Raw genomic sequence first — 25,213 nt, 5'->3', positions numbered from 1 at the left:
TTAAGTGTATACGTTTGAAAGACATCAAAAGATAGTTTTTGGTTGGTAATGCAAGTTAGGATAGAACATGAATTAGGTACAACATTTTGGACTTACACAATAAATAACAGAGTATTTTCTCAGAATCTGTCAAATATTAATGTGCAGGATATTGTTAATGTAATTCCTGACTGTATATACTTATTTTACTTACTGTATATATTTTTCTTATGTTAATTATAACATTGTTTTATAATTTTAGACAAAAAAGGGGAAATGTGGTGATACATTGTGTCCCCCCTAATAGAATTTGACTGAAGATCAGAGGACAGAACAAGCCACTAGATTAAACAGATTAAATGTAGGAGCCAGGCAGTGGTGGCACACACCTTTAATCCTAGCACTAGAGAGTCAGAGATCTGTCTGGATCTCTGTGAGTTCAAAGCCACCCTGGACTACATGAGATTGACTCAGTCTAAGAGAGAAACAGAACCAGGCAGTGGTGGCACATACCTTTAATCCCAGTGTTTGGGGGTCACATGCCTATAATCCCAGCACTTGAGATCTCACACCTTTAATCCCAGTATTTGGGAAGTACACACACCATTAATCCCAGCACTAGGAGGAAAGTGCAATGTCTGGGCAGAGAAAGGTCTATAAGGCGTGAGGAGACAGGAACTAGAGGCTTTTCAGGCTGAGGAGTTGGTGAGGTAAGAGGTGGTAGCTGTGGCTTGTTCCTTGGTCTCTCTGATTTTTCAGCATCTACTCCAATATCTGTCTCCGGGTTTCTTTTTTATTAAAAGACCATTCAGCAATTCGTGGTGCAGTTACTGAAGTAAAACTGGTCCTGAGGCCTGATTGCCGTTTGTCAGTGTTTCCTGTGTTGGAACACGGTCCCCATAGACACCCTGTTTATTTTTGTGTATTTCTGAGCTGGAAATGGAGGGACTCACTCACAGTAGGCAAGTGTTCTTCACTAAGCCCCAGGTGCCACTGCCATCTTCAGACTCTGCCACCCAGTCTGGACACACAAACTGTCTCTTCCGTGGCTGCAGTCACAGTAGCTGGAGCATCCCCACTCTGAGAGTATCTGGCCTCCAGAGGGCCTCAGGGATGGGCGAGAAGATTACAGAGAGAACCACCCGGAAAGTCTCCCCACTTGGTACCTGCTGTAGTAGTTAGCTTTAACAGTTATTGACACAGCCAAGAGTCACCTGAGAAGGGAGTCTCGGTTGAGAGATTGCCAAGATCAGATTGGCCTGCGGGTATATCTTCGGGGATTGCTAATTGATGAAGGAGGGCCCAGTCCACTGTGGGCGGCACCACTCCCTGGGCAGGTGGTCCTGAGCTGTGTAAGAGAGCTAGCTCAGCATGAGCCTGAGGGGATCCAGCAACCAGCATCCTCCATCACCTCAGCTCCAAGTTCTTGCTTGAGTTCCTGCCCTGACTTCCCTCAGGAATGGAGGGTGACCCGGAAGTTGCTTTTGGTCAGTGTTTTATCACAGCAGTAGCAGAAGAACAGGACAGCAGCCGAGGAGTACAGCTCAAGCACCGTCTTCCCGGAGTATGACCAGAGCTCCCCCCCCCCATGACATCACGGTTCTGTGGTCTGTGCAGCTGGCTCCTAACCCCAGCTGCTCCCCCACACTGCCCCAGGAAAGATGCACCCGGATGCACCTACCCTCCCGAGCTGAGCCTGCTGCCTTGCCACTGGCTTCACTGTAGACTGCTAGCTGCCCTCTGGAATCACAGAGCATGCTGAATTTACATGCCTTGGTATCACAGAGGCAGCTCTGTAGATGTTAAGTGTCAAGACTCTTGATGCTTGTAAAACAAACCAGGATCAGGCTGTGGTGACTCCAGGAGCAGATACATGATGTCAATCTCTCATACAGATCTTGCAAGCCGAGTCATTTGGTAACATAGAAACTTTACATGGCTAGAGCACCAGCTGTGGATATTTAAAGAGGGGGAAACATTTTTTATATCTAGACAGATGTATCTCTGATCATAAGTTAAATATTTTCTTTAGTGGAAATTTTCCTTTCTCATCATATTTTCTAAAGAGACTCTACCTTTCTTTCCATTGTTTCTGCAGGTTTCCTTTTCTAAGACTGCGTGTGTGAGTGTGTGTGTGTGCAAGTGTGTGTGTATGAGTGTGTGAGAATGTATATGTGTGAGTGTATGTGTGTGTGAGTCTCTGTGTGTGTAAAACTGGACACTAAACCTATAGCTACACACATGCTGGGTAATTGCTTTACCAGTGAACTATATATTCCAATCCCATTTTTACCTCTTATTTTGAGATAGGGTTTTACACTATAGTCCTGACTAGCCTTGATTTCATTCTGTAGCCCAGGCTAGCCTTGAATTTGCCATCCTCCTGCCTCAGGCTCCCTAATAGCTGGTGTTCTTACCCTGTGCTACCGGGCCCTGCAAAGAAGTATATATATATGTGTGTGTGTGTGTGTGTGTGTGTGTGTGTGTGTGTATGTATATATATACATATATATGTGTATATATATATATATATATATATATATATATATATATATATATATACACATACACATATATATTAGTTTAGCTTCTCTCTCATGTCAGTTGGCTCTCTCTGTAGTAAGTAACAGTATTTCCTGGGGCTTCATGCAGGGGACTGACTAATGCCAAGGTCATGTGATGTAGTAAGTAACAGTATTTCCTGGGGCTTCATGCAGGAGACTGACTAATGCCAGGGTCATGTGGGAGCTTTGGGGAGAAGATAAATATTTTGACTGCCAGCCAGCTGCTTTTTGTAGCATGTCACACTCCAGTGATATTTATAGCAGAGCAGACCCTCTTCAGAGGTGATGGATTCTGAGACAAACTGCTTTCCTTTTTGAGATGGGGGTGGGGTTGAGGCTGAGGTTGGGCGTGGTCTCACCTCATTGCCCAGGCCAGTCTCCAGCACCTGGACTCCCAGGGTCCTTCTGCTTCAGCCTTCTGAGTAACCAGGGCTCAGCAACCAGCTGGGAAGTTGTTTTATCACATTTTTCCAGTTGACTAAAGTGCCACATGACTGTCCCATGAACTGTTAATACACTCACTCCTGTGTTTACCAGCATAAGACCATGAGAAGCCATGCTCAGCTGCTGGACACGAGCTCCTATGGCCTTCAGAAACCCCCGACTTTGAAATGCCAGCCCCAGACATACCCAGACAGAATGTAATATGCTTTAGTACCATGTGTTAAAATGAAAAGTACATTAGATTTTAATTGTTTAGATAACACAGAATAGAAGCTCCTTAATTTTAAATTGATTGTAAAACTAAACATTACAGGACGTGAGAGTGTGTAATCCAGTGGTAAAGCATGGGCTTAACATGTAAGAGGCCCTTGGGTCAATCCTCAGCTCCGAAAAGCTCATACATATAGTTATGCACACATACATACACACACATATGTGCATATATATGAAGTAAACATCACAGAAAATCTTTGGGCTTCAATCCTAACCCTCTCCTGTCCTATCCTATGGACAGTATTGGTCTAGGTATACACACAGAAGCCTTTTGAAAGTAAATTTACAGAACTAGACACATGGCTTCAGTGTAGAACGTTTACCAAACATGTATGAGCTCTGAGTTCAAAGGCCCAGCACCACTAAGAACACAAAACAAAGTATTCACAGACACACAATGTGGATTTGTGTACTTACTTCCTCAAAGTACCCGCCAATTTTTCAGTCTTGTTCATTGAAGGCAAATTATTCTCACAAACTTCCCTTTAACAAAGTCTGTTCTAGGACTCATTTTTCTCTGGACGGCCTGTCTTGGAGGCTGTGAGTTTATCTACGTGTGCTGTTCTTTCATTGAGCGGTCACCCGCAGCCAGACAGCCCCTCCCTCCCCAGGTACATCTGAAATGTCAGCACCTCCCCTGCTCTCCACCACTCACGCCCAAGACTGTTTTGCCCTCGACCTCCGTCAGATCAGACATTTCCTTCGCCGCCTCTTACTCCTCTCAAGATGCCTAGATTCCTCTGGGTTGCTCTTCCAGTGTCACGTGACCTTCCCCTAGCCTTCTCGCTTCTGCGCTTGTCTCTTCTAGCGCTTACATCTATCTACTGGTCCACCCTGCGCTGCATCCTTGTGTCCAGCGCACCGTAGATGCTTTGTGACATCGAGGAGCCCCCAAGAAGGTGTACAGGAGGATGTCTAAGAAAATTGCTGCTGCATGGTGGATGTACAGAGTGGAGGCAGAGCTGTGGTGGGCCGACCGATAGCTCAGGAATTGCTGCTCATCAGAGTTCCCTCGCCCAGATATGCCCCTTTAGTTAGGGAGACTCAAGGCAGCTTCTTCACTGTAGAGCATTGCCTGCCTGAAACGCAACTGTGGAACCGGCTTCCCACAATGCTTCTGTCCCTGTTAAAAATAAACCAAGCTCCACTGGGTTTGCTTTGTTAAAATTAATGCAAATATTTCACACCCTTCAAAACCTGCCTTTGAGCTAAAAGCCTGATGTGGATATTTAATCTTTAACCAAAATGCAGAGGGATGCACACACAAATCCTGGAAAAAACAGCCTCATTAATTGTCCACACAAAACCCACCAGCCAGAAATCACTTGCTCAGGTGTCAGAGGCGGTGGGCATGGATGCAGTGATACCAGCATCATCTTAAAATCATGCGTTGGTGGTTGCTCTGCACCCAATGCTTTCCTTTGTGGCATTTATTTCATACGTTGGCTGCTGTGGACTGGAGCAGACTAACAAATACAATAGGGAAACAATGATTCAAAATATCTGCATCTCCTATTTAATGAGAAAGGTAAGAGTAATTTTAAAAATATTTTCTTTTTTATAGTGTGTGTGTGTGTGTGTGTGTGTGTGTGTGTGTGTGTACATGCATGCCATGTGTGGATACCCCCTGGGCCTGAAGACAGCCTCGAGTCCCCTGGAGCTGGATGGAGTTCAGAGATAATTGATTATGAACTTCTATGTATTTGCTGGAAACCAAATCAGGTCCTCCTCAGAGCAGGACAGAGCTTAGCCATTAAGTCACCTCTCCAGCCCCCATACTATTTTTTAAACTAGGAAATACAAATCTGAACTAAAGGAAAATAGCGTAGACAGTTTTCTGTAGTGGTTCTTGTCTCAGATGAGACTCGGTAGCTGAGGAACATTGTCGTCTAAAGGGCACAAGGTAAAGGTTTGACTTTGTCACTGGAGGGAAGAAACTCGGCCAGCTACACCTTTCTGTGTGTCCAGAAGCCCTGTCACAGAGTTTCTGCGAGGGAAGGGGATTTTAAATGCAGAAAACTTTCTGTAGAAAGAGATACCTCCTTTCAAACATGATTAATATGTCTTGTCTGCAGCTTTCTCTTCAAATTATTTGTGATTCTACAGAGGAAGAAACATTTCTTTGTAGCCACAACAGTCGTCTGGGTGAATCCAAATGAGTGTATAAAAGGCTTGAGTTATTAGCAGGGTACACTCTGGGGCAGGTCACATGGGGTGATGTCTATCACCCTGTGTAAAAGACAGAGGGTCATGCAAGGTTGCAATTCATCCTGTCTGTGGTAGAGATGGAGGAGAAAAGAATCCATTTCTAGAACTCTCTAGAAGCACTTTCTGGAACTTTCTGGTCCACTTTGATAACTTTCCACAACTTCTAGAATCTTCTGCTGCCTCAAAACATGTGCATTCTTTCACTGAAAAGGCAATTTATCAGTATGTAGGATGGGGCCTAGGGTGAATTGCTTGTCTCCAGATCAAGGGCAGGTGCTGCTGTGTGGAGCCCTTGAGAGACCCCAGTTCCTCTAGGCTGGCTGCCTGGGGAGGGACCTGGTCCAGCCCCATAGCGCTGTCCTCCTGTGAGAACAGAACAAGCAGGGCTCTACACACCCAGGTCTGGTGGAGCACCAGAGCTGCCTTTTGTCTGAGAAGAGAAGGAATGGGACGAGACTTTCCAGAAAGGTTTTCCTAGCTCCCGGCTTCCCCAGTGCACAGAGTGAACAGCTTGGAATCATAGCGAGGATTCAAACCCTGCTAGGCAGTAGAGCGTGGACTCCTCATTCTGTTACATGGAGCCTGATGATCAGAACAGCACTGGCCCCACACACTAGCAGTGACCGATGGGGGAAGAGTGTCATACTCTTACACACCACCCTGCACCTGCTAAAGGGCTGGCTGGGTGGCAGTTTCAAGTGTTTGTCTTGATAATGTCATTATTAATCATTTGCCTCTAACAATAAGTAAAGCAATTGGATAACCCAAACCAGTCACCTCCAAGACTGTGGTCAAGAGGGACATAGAAAAACAGTGTCAAACACGTAAGGGTATTAACCACGACTTTGAACAGTAGAGCTTCTTAAGACTGGAGAGATGGCTCAGCAGTGAAGGCCACACTGCTGTTATAAAGGAACCTGAATCTGGCTCCCAGGTACCCACCTCCTTAGGTGGCTTACAGCTGCCTGTGACCCCAGCTCCAGGGGCTCCGGTGGCCTCTTCTATTTTGTGCAGGCAGTGCGCCTATGCACGGAGACCCCCAAAAAGACATAATTTTTTAAAGTTATGTTTAAAAATTTCTAAAGTAAAAAGTAAAGGCTTCTAAAAGAACTAGACAGTTGAGTCCACGTGGAAGAGAAAATCGGACCTTTAAAGACAAAAGAAAGCTAATGTTCACCACCTCCTTTCTGCATCAGAACAAGAGGAAAAGAAACTTCCAGGTGACATAATCATGATTTCAGTGTCCAAAGACAATTATTCTTAAAACCAGAGCTCAAATGTCTTAAGCAGCCAAATTTATTTTTCCTGAGTGATGGAAGAATAAGTAATAAGGGGAAAAAAAGAAACTAGGAAATTAAATGTAAATGTCATGGCAAATGCCTTAACAGTGACGATTCCCCTTTCCAGCCAAACACAGTGACCCACTGCCTTGCTGTTTTCTCCCCAGAGAGTTAAGAAATGACTGCATGATAATTCACTTATCTGCAGTGCAGGAACCACAAGGATAGAACCACATATTATTCAAAATGGGGAATTCACGTCACATTATTTTCCACTGGTGAGTAATGGACGGGAAATGGGAAATGTCACTACAAGGCAGGCTGGCCATCTGGTAGGAGCTTTTCTGTGACTGTGGCAGGTGATCATGGTGTGGAAAGACTAAGGCAGCGGATCTCAAGCTGTTCTGCTTTCTCCAGGGAACTTGGGTTCATGCATGGAAGGGAGGCAATAAAGTCCAATTATTCTGGATGTGGCTACACAAGGCGTATGGAAATTATCTCGAGTAGAGCAACGCTGCAGCTAAGTATTTTGTAGAACAGCAATCAGTCATTCCAGGTAATGGAATCAAACCAACCAACCAATCTCCGCGGAATGACTCATTAATCAAAAGATGGTGGTGAGATGTTGGCAATTTTTCACTGCTCCACGTGTAATATTTTAAATCTGACGTGCTGACAGGATGTTGGTGTGCAGGAAATTATCACACCCAAGAAGGACAGCCAAGCTTCACAGCGCTGGACCACTTGTGTGTTATCTATCACGGAGCCTCTGATTTGCCCTGTTGAGGCATTTGTGTCTTATATAGGAAACGTGGTGCCTGTAGTTGAAAACAACAGTGGTATGAGACCCTTAGTCAACCGAAATTTTGGGGGAACTCAGTGTTCCTGGGGTCCTTGGAGCAGACCAGAGTCTTGCCCATGGATACCCTTGTCTCCAGAGGTCAGCTTCTTGGTCCTTATGTTCACAGCTGTGGCGGGTCCATGATGATGAATTCTTATAAACCCTGAGAGTGGCCACTTCAGGAGTGAGGTAGGCTCTGCTATTTAGCTTGGTGAAGCCTATGGAAAAGATTAATTACATTACAACAGAAAGGAATTTTTTTCTTGTGTATGGTTGAGCCAACCTCATGAATATCAAGTGTTAGTAGTTGCCTTTTGGGGCTTAAAGTTTATTTAAATGAGCATGCTTTTAAAAATAGTAATAATTAAGTCCTTCGTCTGTTTTTATTTTTCTCTACCTCTGTGCAGACACAAACATCTCACAGTCCTGCCGGACTTAGAGGTCTTATGGGTTAATAAGTTCCACAGACTTTTCTAGGGCACAGCTTTGCCTGGAGGGGGGAGCTTCATGAGAAAGAAAATAAAAAGGCTGGGAAGCCGGCTCAGCCTGGAAGGTTCCTGCCATATAAACACAAGAACCTGAGTTCAATCCTTAGCACCCATGTAAACACCCAGCACCGTGGTACAGAACATGTCCATGATATCAGCCCTGAGTGTGGGGTGTGATAGATCCCTGGAGTTCCCTGTCCCCACAAAATCAGCGAGCTCCAGGTACATTGTGAGATCCTGTCTCAAAAAATAAAATGGGGAGTGACTGAGGAAGACACCCAGGGTCACCCTCTGGCTTCCGGCACACAAGCATGAACATGTACACATAAGTGCAGGACATGTAATTATAACCCTCTGGCCTCTGGAATATGAGCATGGACATGTACACACTATAATAATCAAAGCAATAGAGAGCTATGGAGATTGGAAATACCTGTTTGAAGAATGTGAATGGGTTACTGCTTTGGAAGTTCATACTGATTTGACAGTTCATACTCTATTAGATGTAGATGAAGGTTTTAGCTTTTGCTCCAGGTGGATAACTTTTAATTTTCCAGCTAAAATTATTGAAAAGATACCATTTTTCTCTTTTTTTTAAAAAAAGATATCATTTATTTTATGTGTCCAACAGGGGTGCTAGGATTTGAACACTGATCCTCATAATTGAGCAGCCAGTGTTCTTAACCTCTGAGCTAGTTCCTTAGCCTAAGAGACATCATTAACTCTAGACAGTCATTTTTCTCTTTGGTAAGGATATCTCTATATTGGGTGGTTGAAATACACCATATTTCTACATCCGTCTGTTTTGAGCATCATTAAGATTCACTTAATTATGCTCCAGACTGAGCATATATAGACAGCTAGACACTGAGCTATAATCAGAACTTATGTGAGTAGAACCTTTGAACAATGAAGCTTGTGTGACTAGATCAACCACCAGTTGATGGATATCTTAACATCAACCTCTGGCCTCTAGCTGAACACTCATGTGCATGTGTATGTACCTGAACACACACATACACACACACACACACACACACACACACACACACACACACACACACACGAGCAGAGAGAGAGAGCCCTTATGATTGAGAGGTGGGCCTCCTGGGTTCTGGCCTGGTTCTATTCACCAAGCAGTGTTGATCCAATGAGTCTACTTCTCTGGGTTCCTGCTTTACCTGTAAAGTGGGAGTGCCCAACTCTGGGTCAGTGACAGTCTGCCATACCTGCCTACTGCTTGTTTTGTAATTAAAGTTTTGCTGGGACACAGCCATGCATTTTTATGCCATAACAATGACCAGAGATCCAATGAGGTTGAAAATATTTCTGTCATACTCTGGGTTAGATGACATCCTTCTTGAGTCCTTCCAACAATTCTGGACAGGAGCAAAGACCACAAAGATTGGGGGCATCTGAGTGAGGGTCAGCTCTGAGATGGGAACAGACAGAAAGGAGAGTCTGGACAGGCTGAAATGAACACACCATTTTCTTCTTTCCCAGTGGTGTATCGCTGAAGTCCAAGGGCGATGCTTTGGGGACTCACAATGTGAAATACAATGGGCAGGGTAGGGGCAGACTATGCCTTAAAGATTCCAGGGCCCAGGCTAGGGTGTAGCTCAGTTGGTGGCGCGTTCACCTTACATGCACAGAGCCTTGAGTTCCATCCTTGGTACAACATAAACCAGGTGTAGTGGTGCACATCTGTAATCCTAGCCTTAGTGCAGCAATGCACATCTTAATCCCAGCCTGAGTGCAACGGTGCACACCTGTAATCCCAGCACATCCAAGGTTGTCCTCAGCTACCTAGTAAGTTTGAGGCAAGCCTGGGTTACAGGAAGACTCTATCTCAAAAACAAACAACAAACAAATAAAAAAAGATGCCGGAGTGAGCCTGCAGCAGATTTAAGGAGTCAGGGTCCCCAGCAATTCCTTGCTACTGTTTCCGATGGGGCCTCGGTGTGTAGGACAGTGGTATGGCTGGTGAAGGCCGACACTGCTGGGCTCGCTCCTCACTCAGAGGGTATCTGCTGCAGGCGCCCCACACATGCACCCCACCTGTGCTCGCACACCCTGCCTCCCCAGCATGTGGTCTGCCAGCTCTGGAAGTCATCATTTGAAGCCTTGGCCAAGTTTCCAGAAAGTCCCATCTGGCCCCTCTCGCCACCCCAGCCTGCGCCCCACTGTCACCAGCTCCGCCATCTCCATCAGATTCCTCAGTGTTTTCTAAATTGTCTCCGCAGCCTTCCCTTTCCTGACCCCAAAACCCTCTTCATCCTGTCCCCCTGGACATCGGGGGTGATACATCTGTAATCCCAGCACTCAGGGAGCTGAGACAGGAAGATGGCAAGTCCCAAGTCCACCTGGGCCACATAGTAAAGAGCCTGCCCAGTGGTTTTGTGTTGATACAGCCTATAACCTGAGAGTCCCCATGAAGGATCATCTGCACCAGGTGAGCACCTTTACGGAGGACTGTCTCGATTTCCCTAATTGATCTGTGAAGACCGGCTTGAAGGTGGGCGGCACCCTGGCCTTAGTGTCGCAGAAGGCACTTCCCTCTGCTCCTGATGTGAATGTGCTGTGTGTGACTGGCTGGGTGGGGCTCCTGCAAGCTTGACTTTCTTGCTGTAAAGGACTGTAACCTAGAATTCTAAGGCAAAATAAGCCCTTTCTCCACTAAGTCACTTTGCCAGGGTATCCTATCACAACAACAAAAATGAAGCGAGGCCATCCTGTCTCAAAAAAACAACAACAACAAAAAATCAACATAAGGCTCTTGATATTCAACTTCTCCAGGAAGAGCCTCTCCTGCCCCAGAACCTCAGTGGCTGACACCCCCATTCTGACTGCCAGCATGGCTACATATCCCTGACCTCAGAGCCTTGTTTTAACCTTCTGTCTCATCACAGGATGAGACCCCCAAATGAGGAGCCAGTACTGACTGGTACCTGGCTGGCTTAGCCTACCGTGCCCAGGTAGGCCAGCCTTGGTGTTCATTATCTGGATGTCAATGACTGGTGTATTTCACAGAGCACCTCGTTCTGGGTAACCTAAGGCCCAACTAGGTAGCCAGACCCCGGTAGCCAAAGGCAATCAAGGTGGCCCAGCAGCTGAAAGTGAATCATAGTATTGAGCTCCTTGCATGGATGCCTTGCATCCACAACACAAGCCAGCGCTACCTGATGAAGGTGTGTTCAGTCCACAAGTCCCATCCTTCCGTGTGTAGTGACCGGTGCAGAGGATATGGGTAGGGTCTCTCCACACACTCCTTGTCCTGTCTTCTCAAGTTCCTGCCAGCCCTGCTATAGGCCACATTCAAATACTGATGGCAGTGTTTGCCCTAATGGGCGCAGGTCCAGCAGGTCCTGGTCATGTGACCCGGCCTATCAGGTGTTGGCCATTCCACTCATTGCCCTAATGTCTGAGCTCTCGGGCTCTGTGTGGAAGAGGCCCTGTCTGCCAGGCTCAAAGTAGGGAGCCTTGCTTACACCAAAGCTGACTCTCCTCTTGCAGTTTAGAACTGGGAACAAGCACGGTCAGGAGCTTGTACTATCGAAGGGCTGGGAGCTGGAAGAGAGTGTTGATGCTGGGAGAGGGCAATTGGGTTTTGCTCAGTGTTGAGGTAGCCTGTACCCCAGTATTGCATGTGGAAGTGGAATTCAGGACAGGAGAAGGCAGGAGACTGATGGTGGTGTTCTCACTGTGCTGAGGTCAGACCACAGATCGTTGGGGCCAGGCAGGCAGCCAAGAGAAGGATGTCCTTTCCACTGGTTGTCTGGGGTAGCGGTTACTTCCTAGAGTACATTCATAATAAGGTTTACACTCACAGATGCAACCCTTGTTTACAAAGGCTTGAGTGAGTGCAAGACACCAAAACAATTTCTGAACTATTTTTCAATTTTCATGTATTTATTACTATGTGTATGGGTGCTCTGACTGCATGTATGTCTGTGCACATGTGCATGTCTGCGGTCCACAGAGGCCAGAGATCTCCTGAGGCTGGAGTTACAGACAGTTGTGAGCTGTCATTTGGGCACTGGGAATCGAACTCTAGTCCTCTGGAAGAGCAGCCAGTGCTCTTGACTGCTGAGCCTTCTCTCCAGCCCCTCACCAAAACAATGTACCTCAAGAATTCTCTCTCTCTCTCTCTCTCTCTCTCTCTCTCTCTCTCTCTCTCACTCACACACACACACACACACACACACACACACACACACACTTCTTTTTTTTTCTGTGCTCAGATGGAAATTTCTAGAAGAATGAATCAGGGCTTTTTAAAGCCTAGAACAGATGTGCTAGAGACAATGTATTATTTGGAGTTGTCCACTTGCTGTGGACAAAACCAGAGGAAAACACCCAAGATGGTGGCAGGTCTGTAGCTCTAAGCCAATGGGATTTCCAGCTGTAGTCTAGCCCCCTTTCCCTGCTCCCTGGGGCAGAGACACAATGTAGGACAGAGCTAAGCAGAAGAGACCGTTGATGCTGGGTACCTGGCTGCCCAGCTTTGGCCTCTGCAGTGTCTCGCATACCTCTGTGTACTGGATCTCTTTTCCCTCGCCAAGTCCCTCTGCTCCCAGAAAAGCCCAGGACCACTGTGAATAGTCACATTTAGCTATCTGGTGCCAGGGCATTGGAGACAAGGGTTTTCACTGCTTCTGACAGTGTCTCTAAGACAGGCATGCTGCTATGCTGGTTGCTAGACCAGGTGGGTGATTAAGACGGAGCAAGAGGAAGTTGTTCTGAAGGAGAAAAACCCTGCACTACTTTCAAACTTAACCTTGAACGGGGGAAAAGCCAAAGTTGGGGGGGGAAGAGAAATGTCAATATTTCCTTCATATTTGAATTTGTGGTTTTTAATTTATGTGTTGAACTCCAGGGGCAGACAGACATATCTTCTTGCATGGCTCTCCGGTTACTCTCCCCCACGCATCTGCATCCTGTTCTCTGGAAGGCACCATATATCACAGGGTCCTGAGACATGAGCATGGGAGTGCAGGAACTTGGCTGTGCTGGTACCCAGGCAGGCTTTGCTGAGTATGTTTGTAAGCCCTCAGCCCATACTGGGGACCCCTCACTGTCTCCCAAAGACAGTGAGGATGAGAAAAAAATTAGCGTCTAGGCAAGAAACACAATTTGCACGACAGTTATCCTCTCTTGTGGTCTGTATTGTTAGATTTTGTTGAGATTTTTAATTTTTATGTTATGTTTACAAGTATTTTGCCTGCATGTGTGTATGTGCAGCATGTGCACACCTAGTGTCCAGGGAGGTGAGAAGAGGTGTCAGGTCCCTTGGAACTGGAGTTATAGACATCTGTAAGCCTTCACTTGGATGCCAGGTCTCCGGAAGAGCAACAAGTGCTCCACACACCTGAGCCATCTCTTCAAGTCCTTGATCCACATTTATTTTGAGGCAGACATCAAGTCTTCCAGAGTGTAAACATGTATTATCACATAAAGTAGAATGTAGGTCCCAGAAAGGAAAGGTCAGCCTAGTTGTACATGGAGAGTGATGGCCCTGATAATATTGGGCATGGAGAGAGAGATTTTTATCGTAACAGTGGTACCAAAGAAGCTACTCTTATCCAACACGGAAACCTGTTTAATCTGCAATGAGAAGTTCCAAGAGTTCTATGTTGTTGTTTTATCCTCTTTGACTCTTTGGGGGGCCGGGGTCTGCTGCTCAGCTTCCAGATAAATACACGGAGGCTTATTCTTTCTTATAAATGCCCAGCCTTAGCTTGGTTTGTTTCTAGCCTTCTTTTCTTAACTTAAATTATCCTGTCTACCTTTTGCCTCTGGGCTTTTATCTTTTTCTATTTCTATATACTTTTCTTGACTTCTTGCTCTGTGGCTTGCTGTGTAGCTAGGCGGCTAGCCCCTGGAGTCCTCCTCCTTCTCTCGCTCCTAGATCTTTCCTTCTCTCTTTTTCTCCTCCTATTTATTCTCTCTGCCCACCAGCCCCACCTATCCTTTCTCCTGCCTTGCCATTGGCTGTTCAGCTCTTTATTAGATCATGAGGTGTTTTAGACGGCAAAGTAACACAGCTTCACAGAGTTAAACAAATGTAAATAAAGAATGCAGCACATCTTTGCAGCATTATACAAATATTCCACAGCATAAACAAATGTAACACATCTTAAAGTAATATTCCACAACAGTTCTGTGTGGGGATGCAGGCCTCAATGTTTAAACTTTGGGAAGGGGACATGGTTTGGTGCGTAGTGCTTGCCTAGCATTCGAGAAGCCCTGGGTTCAAGCCCATATAACATAAAACCAGGCATGTGGTGGCACATGCTTGTAATCCTAGCACTTGGGACTTAGAGGTAAGAGACCAGGATTTCAAAGCCAGCATTGGCCACAAAGCAAGTTCAAGACCAGCCTGAGATATATGAGACTCTGTCTTCAAAATAACAACAACAACAAAAATAGGTAAATGGATGAGGTCAGTCATAACTAAGCTGCTTAAGATAACTCAGTGGGGTTGTCTGGTGGTGTGGTACAGCTAAAGCCAACAATTCTCAGCCTTTTGGCTAAAATCAAGTGTTAAAACTTCTAACCCCTGAGAGCATCCTGTCAGTCTTCTGGCCTTCCACAGAACACCACTCTGTCCCTTGATTTCTGGGTAGGAAATCACAATGTCGCCATTTCCTTGGTTACTCTTTGAGTCAGGAAACTAGGAACTGAGATAAGAGCACCCTCCCTGACCCTCTTGTCCCAGGTCCCCATGTGCACAGTGACCCACCATCCTGGGCCTCTCTCGTGGCTCCTGAGACATCTGCCCACTGACCCTCTTGTCCCAGGTCCCCATGTGCACAGTGACCCACCAGCCTGGGCCTCTCTCGTGGCTCCTGAGACATCTGCCCACGCAGATGGGTCTCTGGTGTGTAGAATATCATTTCCTTGGGGGGAAAATCCAATCTGTCTACAGGACATTATTTTAAGATTTTCTTGGAATGTGGTGAAAAATCTGTGTTTCTGCCATGGGAATGTTCAGCAGAAGTCTGTGTGGCTCCAGTTACGGGATGGTATGTGTATTATGGGCCTGAATGGATATTTGATGGGGTACTTAACTCCCCTGCACATGTGAGCCCAGGAAAGGGGGACACACAGCCTTTATCAAATACCCACTCCTCCCAGTCCCCTCCCAGGACAACCTCTTGACTACCCCATGGGGAACAGTCCACTGGTTTAAGAAACAAAGCTGATCTCTACCAAGCAGCCTCCAATTTTAGAAATGTCTGCAGCCATAGCCAAATTTTGTAATCTTTACTACCAAGTACCTTTTTCTTCCTTTCTGAAGTGGCAACTTCTTTTTGAGAAAGTCTGGATTTCCCAGAAGCCACTGCCACTGGGCAGTGTGCTCTGCACAGTTCATACGCTAAAGCCAAAAGCTGTTGAGGCTGGAGCATGCTCCATGTGAAGAGCTCTGACTTCAGGGAGCCCACATCCACGGGAGCTGAGAGGAAGGTGTGCTTCCACAGCTCACTTAGACCAATGACAGAGAGCTACCAAGATGAAGGGTTGGTTCCTGTCAGGCCCTCAGAAGGGCCTCTCTGGGTACCCATGAGCGCCTGCTCAGTGGGGCTGGACCAGCCTTAGAAAGAGCCTCCTTTACTGTTGTTGTAGTTCCTGGCTGATTGTGTAGACGCCTGGAGTCTCCACCCCGTGGAAGCTGAATTGTATGCCCACACAGGGACCCGCCAGGCTTACCTCCCATTCTTGTCCATGGGACTTCAACCTGGAGTATCTTCTTTGCAGATTATGTTGTGTTAAGATCGTAAGTCCTCGAGGCTGCAGAGGTCCAGCTGGGGTGGGCGCTACGATGGGCAAGTACGTGGTGGAGAGACGGGAGAGGAAGAGAAGCTGAGCAGATTGTGCACTGTGAAGAGAGGTGGAACTGGAGACGAGAAGGAGGTGAGGAAAGCCTGATGGGAGAGGCCTGCACTGCCACCCGAGGCCACGGTGATATCTGGACCTAAGCTACTACCAAGGGCCGTGTCTGGGAGAGAATAGGTTCAGCTGGAGTGGGTGGAGGACAGTATAGAAGGTTACAGGGAGAATATGACCAAAATACATTATATACACACACAAAGATACCGTCATAAACCCATAGTTACGTATAATCAATACACGTTAATAAAAAAAAAAAAAAAACCTTAACAACTGCCAGGCACAGTATTGCATGCCTGTACACTCAGGACGTTGAGACAGGATCATAAGTTCTAGGCCAGACTGGGCTAGTGAGATCCTGTCTCAAAATAAATAAATAGATAGATAGATAGATAGATAGATAAAGTCACTCTCAGGACATGGCCAATCAGAAGGAGCTCTCTCACCCATCCATCCCCCATGAGCTCTGTGTGCGTCCGGACATACAGTCAGCAGTGGATGAAGTCCCTGCTGAACTGAATCAAGCGGGGATTGAACAGACACAGGGCCTTTTCAACCACCTGTTTGACCAGCAGAAACTCTCTGCAGCTCCAATCTGGTAGAGAGCCCAACGTTTGCAACAGATGTAGCACTTTATTGGTAACATTTTGTTTTACAAGTTCAAATTTATAAAATTCGTGTATTTGGATGGCTGTGAACGCCAAGGAAGGAAAAGCTCCAGATAACCCGTCAAGGTGCTCTGTAGTTAAAGCGATCCAGATGTTTGACATGGGAAGGAGAGAGGAGCTTCTGTGTTGAAGCAGAACCACAGACAACATCCAGCAGTGGTTTATCCTCCTGTCCACAAACATGGAAGTCAGACACCACCCGCCCAAAGTTTCAGTAAGTAATGTTTACCACATAAACGACATGTCAGGAGATGTTTCTACACAGCTGGCTCTGCTGCTGTGTCAAAGCTATGCTCACAGGATTTTATAGGAATGGATGAAAGTGAGTTTGAACCTTTAAAAGATAAATGCAACACACAAGCTTCCTGAGCGTGCTTGTATTTGCCCCTAAATGGAAACCTCCTTGCAGAAATGGTAGGAGAGGTTTTAGGGTGCCATGGGCATTAATTGGGAGTGGGACAGGAGCCCAGCCCAGCCCAGCGGTAACAGTAAAGATGCCCAGTGTGGTAGTTCATGCTTGTAATTCCAGCACTTAGGAGGCTGGGGCAGGAAGATTGTCATAAGTTTGTGGCCAGCCCGGGCTCTGAGAGACTGTGTCATAAACAAACAAACACCATAAAACAAACCAACAGAATGTGACTACAGAAAGGGCTCACTGGCTGCTCTTGCAGAGGACCAGAGTTCAGCTCCCGGCACCCACACGGCACACCACCCACAGTTCTGGGGGACCTGATGCCCTCTTCTGACACGCACATAGTGCACTGCTATGTAGGCAAAACACATGCACCCATAAAAATAAATAAATCTAAACAGCGAAACAATTTTTTTAAAAACTGGGCACATTTTAGTATCTCAGTATTTGTGTTATTCATACCACAATTTTTTAAGTAAGAAAAAATAAGTGTTTACATTTACTATTTTAGTCATTTAAAGTGTACAGTTCAGCGGCGATAAATATACACCAATGCCGCTGGACAACTATTATCATTACCCACTGTCAAAACTTTATCATGCCAAACAGAAGCTTCGCCCTGTGACTTGTGACCCTCCTGCCTCAGCCTCCCAAGTGCTGGGATTAAAGGCGTGCAATACTGTGCCAAGCAATTTTGAAGATTTATTTTATTAGCATATACTAATTGTACATAATACATACTAATGAGTTTCACTGTGGCATTTGCTGAACCGTTCCTCTCTCTACCCGAGTCCATGAGTGTCTGTCATGGAAGTCTTGCTTATTTCACTTGGCACAATATCATTGCCCTAGTTTGCTGTCTGTTTCTGTGATCAGACACTCTCAAAAGCAACGTGGGGGAGGATAGGGTTTCTTTATTGTACAGGTTACAGTCCACCATGGAGAGAAGTCAAGGGAAGAACCTGGAAACAGGAACTGAAGCAGAGGAACACTGCTTACTGGCTTACTCCCCTGACTTTCTCAGCTACCCTTCTCACACAGCCCAGTACCACCTGCCTGGAGATGGCACTGCCCATGGTGGGCTGGGCTCAATTGCCATCAAGAAAATGTTCCATAGATGTGTCCACAGGCCAATCTGATGGAGGCGATTCTTCAGTTGCGGTTTCCTCAACACAAGTGTGTAAAGTTGACAACTGAGATTAGCGATCGCCATCCTAGCTCATCCCCCTTGGCCTGTGTATCAGAACTTTGTCACTTTTTAGGTTGAATAAGACTGTCATTTATCCATTGATGGGTATTTGAGTTGTCCCCACTCGTAAGTACTAAGAATACTGCCAGGGACACTGGTGTGCAAGTCTGCACTCTTGCTTTATATCTCACCTAGCAGGGAACTGGTGGGTCTGCAGGCAATCCTATGCATGGTTTTTATTTTGAATTTTTATTTATTTAATTTTTTTTTAGTAATCTCTAGCTCTTTTCCACAATGACTGTGCCATTTGACTTTCCTATCAATGGTGTCGAAGATTCTAGTTTCCCTACACCCCCACATCCTTTTCCACACTATGAATATGTATTACTCTCACTGGCTAATAAAAAGCTGACAGGGCAGTAGCTGGACAGGAAGTTAGGCAGAAAAGCCAAACAGAGAATGATGGGAAAGAGGGCGGAGTCAGGAGTCATCAGCCAGACGCAGAGGAAGCAAGATGACAAAGTCATACTGAGAAAGGTACCGAGCCAGGTGGCTAACTTAAGTGTAGGCGCTAGCTAGTAATAAGCCTGAGCTATCGGCCAAACATTTATAAATAATATTAAGCCTCCAAGTCAATTATTTGGGAAGTAGCTGCTGGATATTTGGGAGTTACTGGCAGGACAGAAACTTGCGATTACATATTATGTTCCAACATGTAGCTGAAATTTCCACATAAAACCTGTGATTAAGAGTCTCATGAGCTACCAGCCAAGCATTTATAATTAATACAAGCCTCTGAGTGATTATTTGGTAGCAGCAGTAGGACCAAGCAGGACAGAAAAAAGACTCCATTTACAGGAGTTAGTGTGTTTGCTTGCTTTTGATAAGGGGTATAAGCTTGAGATTTGGGTTGAGGATTTGAGGCCCCTAAAGCCCTGTCACAGCATGCTGACTGCCTTTGACTTCCTCAGATCCCAGTCTGAAAGACCAGCCTGGGCTTTGTACGCCTACAGTGGCAAGGAGGTTGACATTGGAGCAGTGCCTCCTTTGACTCCATTCTGAGAAGCAAGCAAGGTGATCAATTTCAAATTGGAGGCAAGACCAGTGGTGGAAACAGATGCCTCTGTGTGAGGGCAGGAATGCAGAGCCCTGGTGGACACCAGCCTTCCTCTCCTTGCCCAAGGAACCATCTCCCTCTTTTCTCTTCCCTTCTCTCCTACCTCTTCCCACCCTTCTGCCTCCTCCCCTCTCACACACAGGCAACTCCAATAAGACATCATCTCCCTGCTCTCCCTTCAGGTCCCCAAATCCAACATACCAGTAGAAGCCATCTTAGTTCAAAGCCTTCTGAATCCAGAGGTGCTTCTGATCTGCTGGGTTTCTCTCATAATTTAAAAAAAACATTTGGTGGCCAGAGCTTATTATTCCAACACGCCTTTAGTCGCAGCACTATGGAGGCAGAGGCAAGTGGGTCTCTGTGCGTTCAAGGCCAGCCTGGTCTATATAGAGAGTTCCAGGCCAGCCAGGAATACACAGTGAGACCCTGTCTCAAAAACGAGCAAACCAAAACAAAACAGTGAAAGTCTTCAGGGCTCCTGGTGGATTTGGGGATTCCTTCAGGGACAGAGCCTCACAGCTAGGTCTGGGCTCTGCTCTACCAACACTCTAAACCCGCAGCTAGGAGAGGCCGTGGATCTGCCCAGGGTAGTGCCTGCCAAACCTCCAGCTGACTCTCTCAGGATCCAGGGGCCTGCTTACATTGTCTCATGTGCTCCCCAGGAGAGTGGCTGTGCCTCCTGCGCCTAGGAAGATAGGTGACTGTCCTTAGGATGGAGGCTGACTCTCTTCTCATAGGAAGGTCATTTGAGTCACCTCCCAGGAGGAGCTCTGGCTCTTCCCTTAATGAATCTGTGTAGAGACATGTATGGTCATACGTGTGCATATGCTTTAATGTGTTTTAATCTTTACACGCGGCATCTTGTCCTGCTACTTGCCTTCTCCCAGCTAAATCAGCACTACAAATAGACTTCATTTATTGTTTAATTCATTTTTCAATTAGATTTGCTTATTTTATTTTATGTATAAGGGGTATTTTGCCTGCATGTATATATGTCTGTGCAACTGTATACCTGGCGCTCACAGAGGCCAGAAGAGGGTGCTGAATCCCCTGGGACTGTAGTTGTGGACAGTTGTGAGCTGCTGTATGGGTACTAGGCGTCAAGCCTGGATCCTCTGGAAGAGCACCCAGTGCTCTCAAAGGCTGAGCCATCTTCCAGGCCTCTGTACTTCAACCATTTTAAGGATCTGGTTTTGACTTATGGGAGCAGGGTCTGCATGTGAGTACATCACATGTATGCAGATGCTCTCAGAGGCCAGAAAGGGCACCAGGTCCCTGGACTGGAGTTCCGGGATGTCGTGAGCTGCCTGGGTTCTCTGCAAGCACTCTTAGCTGCCTGGGCCATTTGCCTCGTTCATCTGAATGCCTGAATATTATTCCATCACGTGGATACTCCATTGCCATTTATTTTAACTAGTTGGTCAATAACGGCCAAGATGTCAATAATCATGTCAATGTCAATAATTCCCTACTTAGAATAGAACCACTGGGAGCAATCTTTCTGTCTCCACGTGCTCTCAGGCAGTATTGTCCTACAAACTAGCCTTTACGGAAGCAAAGATTGCCTCCCCCTGACCACATGTAGCTGTTGCTCCATCCCTGGTTGCCTCTGCTGGAGTCCTGTGCATGGGCAGCTGAGGGGCCTCAGCACCCTCAGCTTCCTCTTTGCCACTCTGTGTTTCAGCAGAGACACAAGTCAACTCTGAACCAAGCAAAGTGCTTCATCTCTAGTCTTCCTTTAACAACGGTCCTGGGTTCAGCAGGGCACCCCGTCTCCATCCCCTGGGCAAGCCCTCCACTTAGAACATTGGCTACTTATGAAGCTCCCTGTTATCTCCCCACAGGAGCATCTGGGCAGAGTCATTAACAGCTAGCACTTCCCAGAGATCAGTTTCAAGGGTTACTAATAGTGTTCACAGACTGTTGAGTTGGGACAGAGCCATATGCCAGACACACTCTTCCTAATCCTTGCCAGGTTTCTCCAGGCAGTCAAAACTACATCAAGTAGATGATGACTGAACCTATTGTAGACCCTTTGGTTGGGAGAAATTGCTTCAATATGAGGCTATCAGCCCAAACAGACCAACTGATTTCATGACTGGGTGAGCTTCGAGGGGCAGCCTCTCTCTCCAAGCAGATGCTGTCATTCCATCCTGCTGATAACAATGAGGATGGTCATCTCAGGTCTTGGTGTGGTTCCTTGTACTTCCAAATCTACCCAGCTTCCTGCAGTCATAAAAAAAAAAAAAAAAAAAAAAAAAATGACCACATGGAGGAGCAAAGAAAAGAAACACATGGCTTCCAGATGCCCCCACGTCAGGAAGGATGCTCCAGATGAGAGGAAACGGGCATGGTGGGAGGAGATCAAGGTATGGAAAAGAGGCTAAAATTAGTCTGTATCTCTCAGCCGATAGTATACAGGACTTTGAAATCCGTTGTTTTAATTAATGTCGATTGTGAGAATTATCTTCTGGACTACCAAGACGTTTACAGCTTAATTGGGGAGCCAGGGCACCCACATGTGTAAGATGGACAATGACACAAGGAAGCGAGGGATTGAGATTAGGTAAATGTTCAGGGTGGACTCGGGTGGAGCCCTCAGTGAGACAACAAGGTAGAGCTTCCAAATATAAGCCATTCTTGTTGGGGGTCCAACCTGGACCCCTTTTACTGACCTGAAGCTTTAGTGTCTCCACCCACTGGCCGTGGAGGGTCCTCTCCGAACATCTCCCCTACCTCGACACAGCTGTTGAAGAGCGTGGTTTCTCTTCTCTCCTCTGCATCCCATCAGCCCTCTCAAGTCTGTCCAGAAAAGTACCACTGCAGACAGATGAGACAGGATCAAGTGAGAACGTGGTTATCACCTACTTAAGGCACCACAGGTAGCTTGGGAAGCGTGAAGACTGCATATGAGTCTCTAGAAAGTTCTTTCTTCCCAGGACCTCCGGAGGAAGTCAGCGTAGCCATGGCCGTGGAGCAGCTAGAACAGGAAGGCAGAGGTGGGAATGGTGGAGCCTGAAGGATCTCAGCTGGCTGGCTTCATTAATTTATTCACTTTACCGGTGTTTGCGTGCTTTCATCTGATGGCTTGCTTAGGACCAGGCTGTGGACCCCTTTTCAACAAAGAGCCGCTTGACGCATGAGCCACCATGTGCCTCACACCTTGCTGTCCCGCCAAGTTAAAGAAAGGGCTGGTCTGGCAACACAGTCTCTGAGGAAAATTAAACATACAGTTTAATTTCAGTGTTCAGCATCATCAACGTTAAAATATAAATGTCTACAAGCTCCTCACAAGTAAATTTTTTTTAAAAAAAAATTAAAAATAAGAGCCAGGCAGAGGTGGCGCACGCCTTGAATCCCAGCACTGAGGAGGCAGAGCCAGGTGGATCTCTGTGAGTTCGAGGCCAGCCTGGGCTACAGAGTGAGTTCCAGGAAAGGCGCAAAGCTACACAGAGAAACCCTGTCTCGAACCACCCCCCCTGCAAAAGAAAGAAAGAAAGAAAGAAAGAAAGAAAGAAAGAAAGAAAGAAAGAAAGAAAGAAAGAAAAAAAGAAAATAATGTGTTTAAGCAGGTTGGAGACAACATGATCAGTGTTATCAAGAAAGCCTTGTCGCTGTAACTCGTGGCCATGAGACTGTGGATGTTTGAATAACTATTCCCCTGTATTGGACACAAGGCCATGCACTCTAGGATTCAGTCCCCTGGAGCTTCCTTCCAAGGAATGTCTTTACAGAATACGGCAACTGTCGATGAGCGGTGGGTGAGCTCCTGGTGTGGTGGCCTCTGTCCTCTCCAAGCCTGTACCTCAAAGAGAAGAGTCCCAGACAGGGCCACAAAACCCCAACCTCCTAACTAAAGGCAACTGTTCCTGGGAGTTTATGGTCTGGTCCTTTTCAGCTTCTCGTGTATCACTTTTCTAGGGGCTGCATGGGCCAGCCATCTGGACAAGGGCCAAGAAGCCGAAGACTGTTAAAGCCACACTCTCCACTTTTCTACTGACACCAGCGACCACCCAACCCCGCCAAGCCATACGGCCTCTTGCTTGCCTGATGTATGAGGTGGGTAGCAAGCTTTTCCCTCAGAAGAGGACTCCGAGGGATTAATTACTTAAAGTCCATAAACATGTATCATTATAATTCTTATCCCAGTTTCTACTCAAAGCTGAAATGGCCAAAAAGAAAGAAAATAGCGAGCTGGGTTCCCTCTGAAGGCGGCTCCCTCTGCCTCTCTGGTATTTCCGGTCTGGTGGGAGACTGTCCCCAGAGCCCTAGGTTTGTTTGACATAGAGCCACGGTTGGCACATTTGAGAACGAGGGGGCCAAGAACCCAACTGAACCCAGCTGAACCCTGGATAAAATGAGGTTCTAGGTGTTCCTATACCTTCCCCTGGCAGAGCACAGACATCCCAGGGAGGCCCAGAAGATGTGCCCAGTTGGCAGCAGGGTACAAGCTTCCCCCTCAAGATCTTTGGGGGCTTGACAGGAGGTGTAGGTGGCCAGGAAACAGAGTTTGGGTTTGAAAGGTGTGTGTTTAAAAACACTGCCTTGGGGGCGTTTTCAGCGAGCAGGAGTTTTCTGTGTGTGGACTGCACTGGTTGGTTAAACAATACCTACCTCCCTTCTGCCACTCACATTCCCTCATGAGAGCTCCTCAAGAGATGCTTACCCATGATTCCTCTTCACTCTGAGGCTGAAACTATTCCCCCTGGGCCTCGACACAGCGTCCCTGCGGTCAGCACAATCCATACGTCTGTTCTTCTCCCAATTCTACCCCAAACAGACAAATGGTCTTTCTCACTTTCCAATCCCAGGGTACATTCGCCAGCTTGGCTCCCCCTTGTGGGGGCTCCCATAGGTGGCTGACATCTGGAAGTGCCCACTGTGTGCAGGGGGTAGCTGTCCCACCTTTAAAGTAGGAGCCCTCGCCTGCTTAGCCATGGAAAGGCAGGAAAGAAAGGAAGGAATAGCAGCCATGCCTGGGGCCATGTTGAAGCAAGGTAATTCTGTGACATTGTCTAAACCGGCGGTTTTTAAATATTTGTTCAATGTTTACTTAGATGAAAGGCCCAGTTCTCTAAATAAATAAAAGGAGGGCTCAGCAGGAAGAAAGGCCCCAGGGCAGGTAGCTGCAGCCTCCCCATAGTCTCCAGAGAATACATTTCTGGCAAGAATTTGTGCCTCCACTCAGCAAAACAAAAGCCCCACAGCTAATCTCACCCACCTGCCAGACAAGGCTCTGCTCGTGGACTGGGCAAGGGTCTACCTCCTGACTCCAGGTGCTTCCAGATGCTACATTTCTTCCCTGGCCCCTCCCCACCCCCCTGGGGGTGACTATGGGACAAGAATATCCCATCTCCTCTCACTACTGGTTTGGACCACTCAGCTGGACCACCCTGACTGAAAGATGTGTCTTCTTTTCAAGTGCATGGGGAGGCCCAAACGCTCAGCTGTTCTTGCAGGGGAGAGCTCTGTGTCCGCCCCTGCCCCGTCCCACCGGAGCTCTCTGGAGCTGCCCAGCACATCTGATGGGACATGACCCGGACAGTGCATGAGAGTCAGGAAGGGTGCTTGTGGTTCTTCGGGTCTCCTAAGCTCTGTCCTGGCTTCTTCCCCTGATCCTCACCTTCAGATCTTCCCAGTTACCCCTCTGGCCTTTACAACGCTGCTTTTGATACAAAAACCATCCCCTTCCCACCCCCACAGCTTGCTAAACTTTGTCCTGGGCCTCCTCCATCATTTCCATGAAGGAAACTTGAGCTGCATAGAAACTAGCTTTTGACATGCAGTAGTATGCTCTTCCCTTGCCTCTTCGGGGCAAGGCCCACAGCTGTGGCTCAAAACTGCCCCTTAGAACACACCC

General features: G+C 46.9%; 1 protein-coding gene across 4 annotated transcripts in view; it reads left to right on the top strand.

Moving 5' to 3' along the window:
• Positions 1-25,213, top strand: part of Cldn14 (claudin 14) — an 87,788-nt gene that overhangs the window by 37,174 nt on the left and 25,401 nt on the right. The window contains exon 2 of one of the 4 annotated variants that reach the window (XM_036204193.1): positions 15,836-15,991. The exons of 2 other annotated variants lie outside the window; for them this stretch is intronic. The gene's annotated coding sequence lies outside the window, so the exon portion shown is untranslated. Of the gene's footprint in view, positions 1-15,835; positions 15,992-23,274; positions 23,413-25,213 lie in introns of all 4 variants that reach the window. One more of the 4 variants, XM_036204190.1, reaches the window with a different exon arrangement.

The sequence above is a fragment of the Onychomys torridus genome, chromosome 12, assembly GCF_903995425.1.
Source record: "Onychomys torridus chromosome 12, mOncTor1.1, whole genome shotgun sequence".
NCBI lineage: Eukaryota > Metazoa > Chordata > Mammalia > Rodentia > Cricetidae > Onychomys > Onychomys torridus.
The sequence above is the reverse complement of the archived record's forward strand: the minus strand, read 5'-3'. Positions and strand labels throughout refer to the sequence as shown.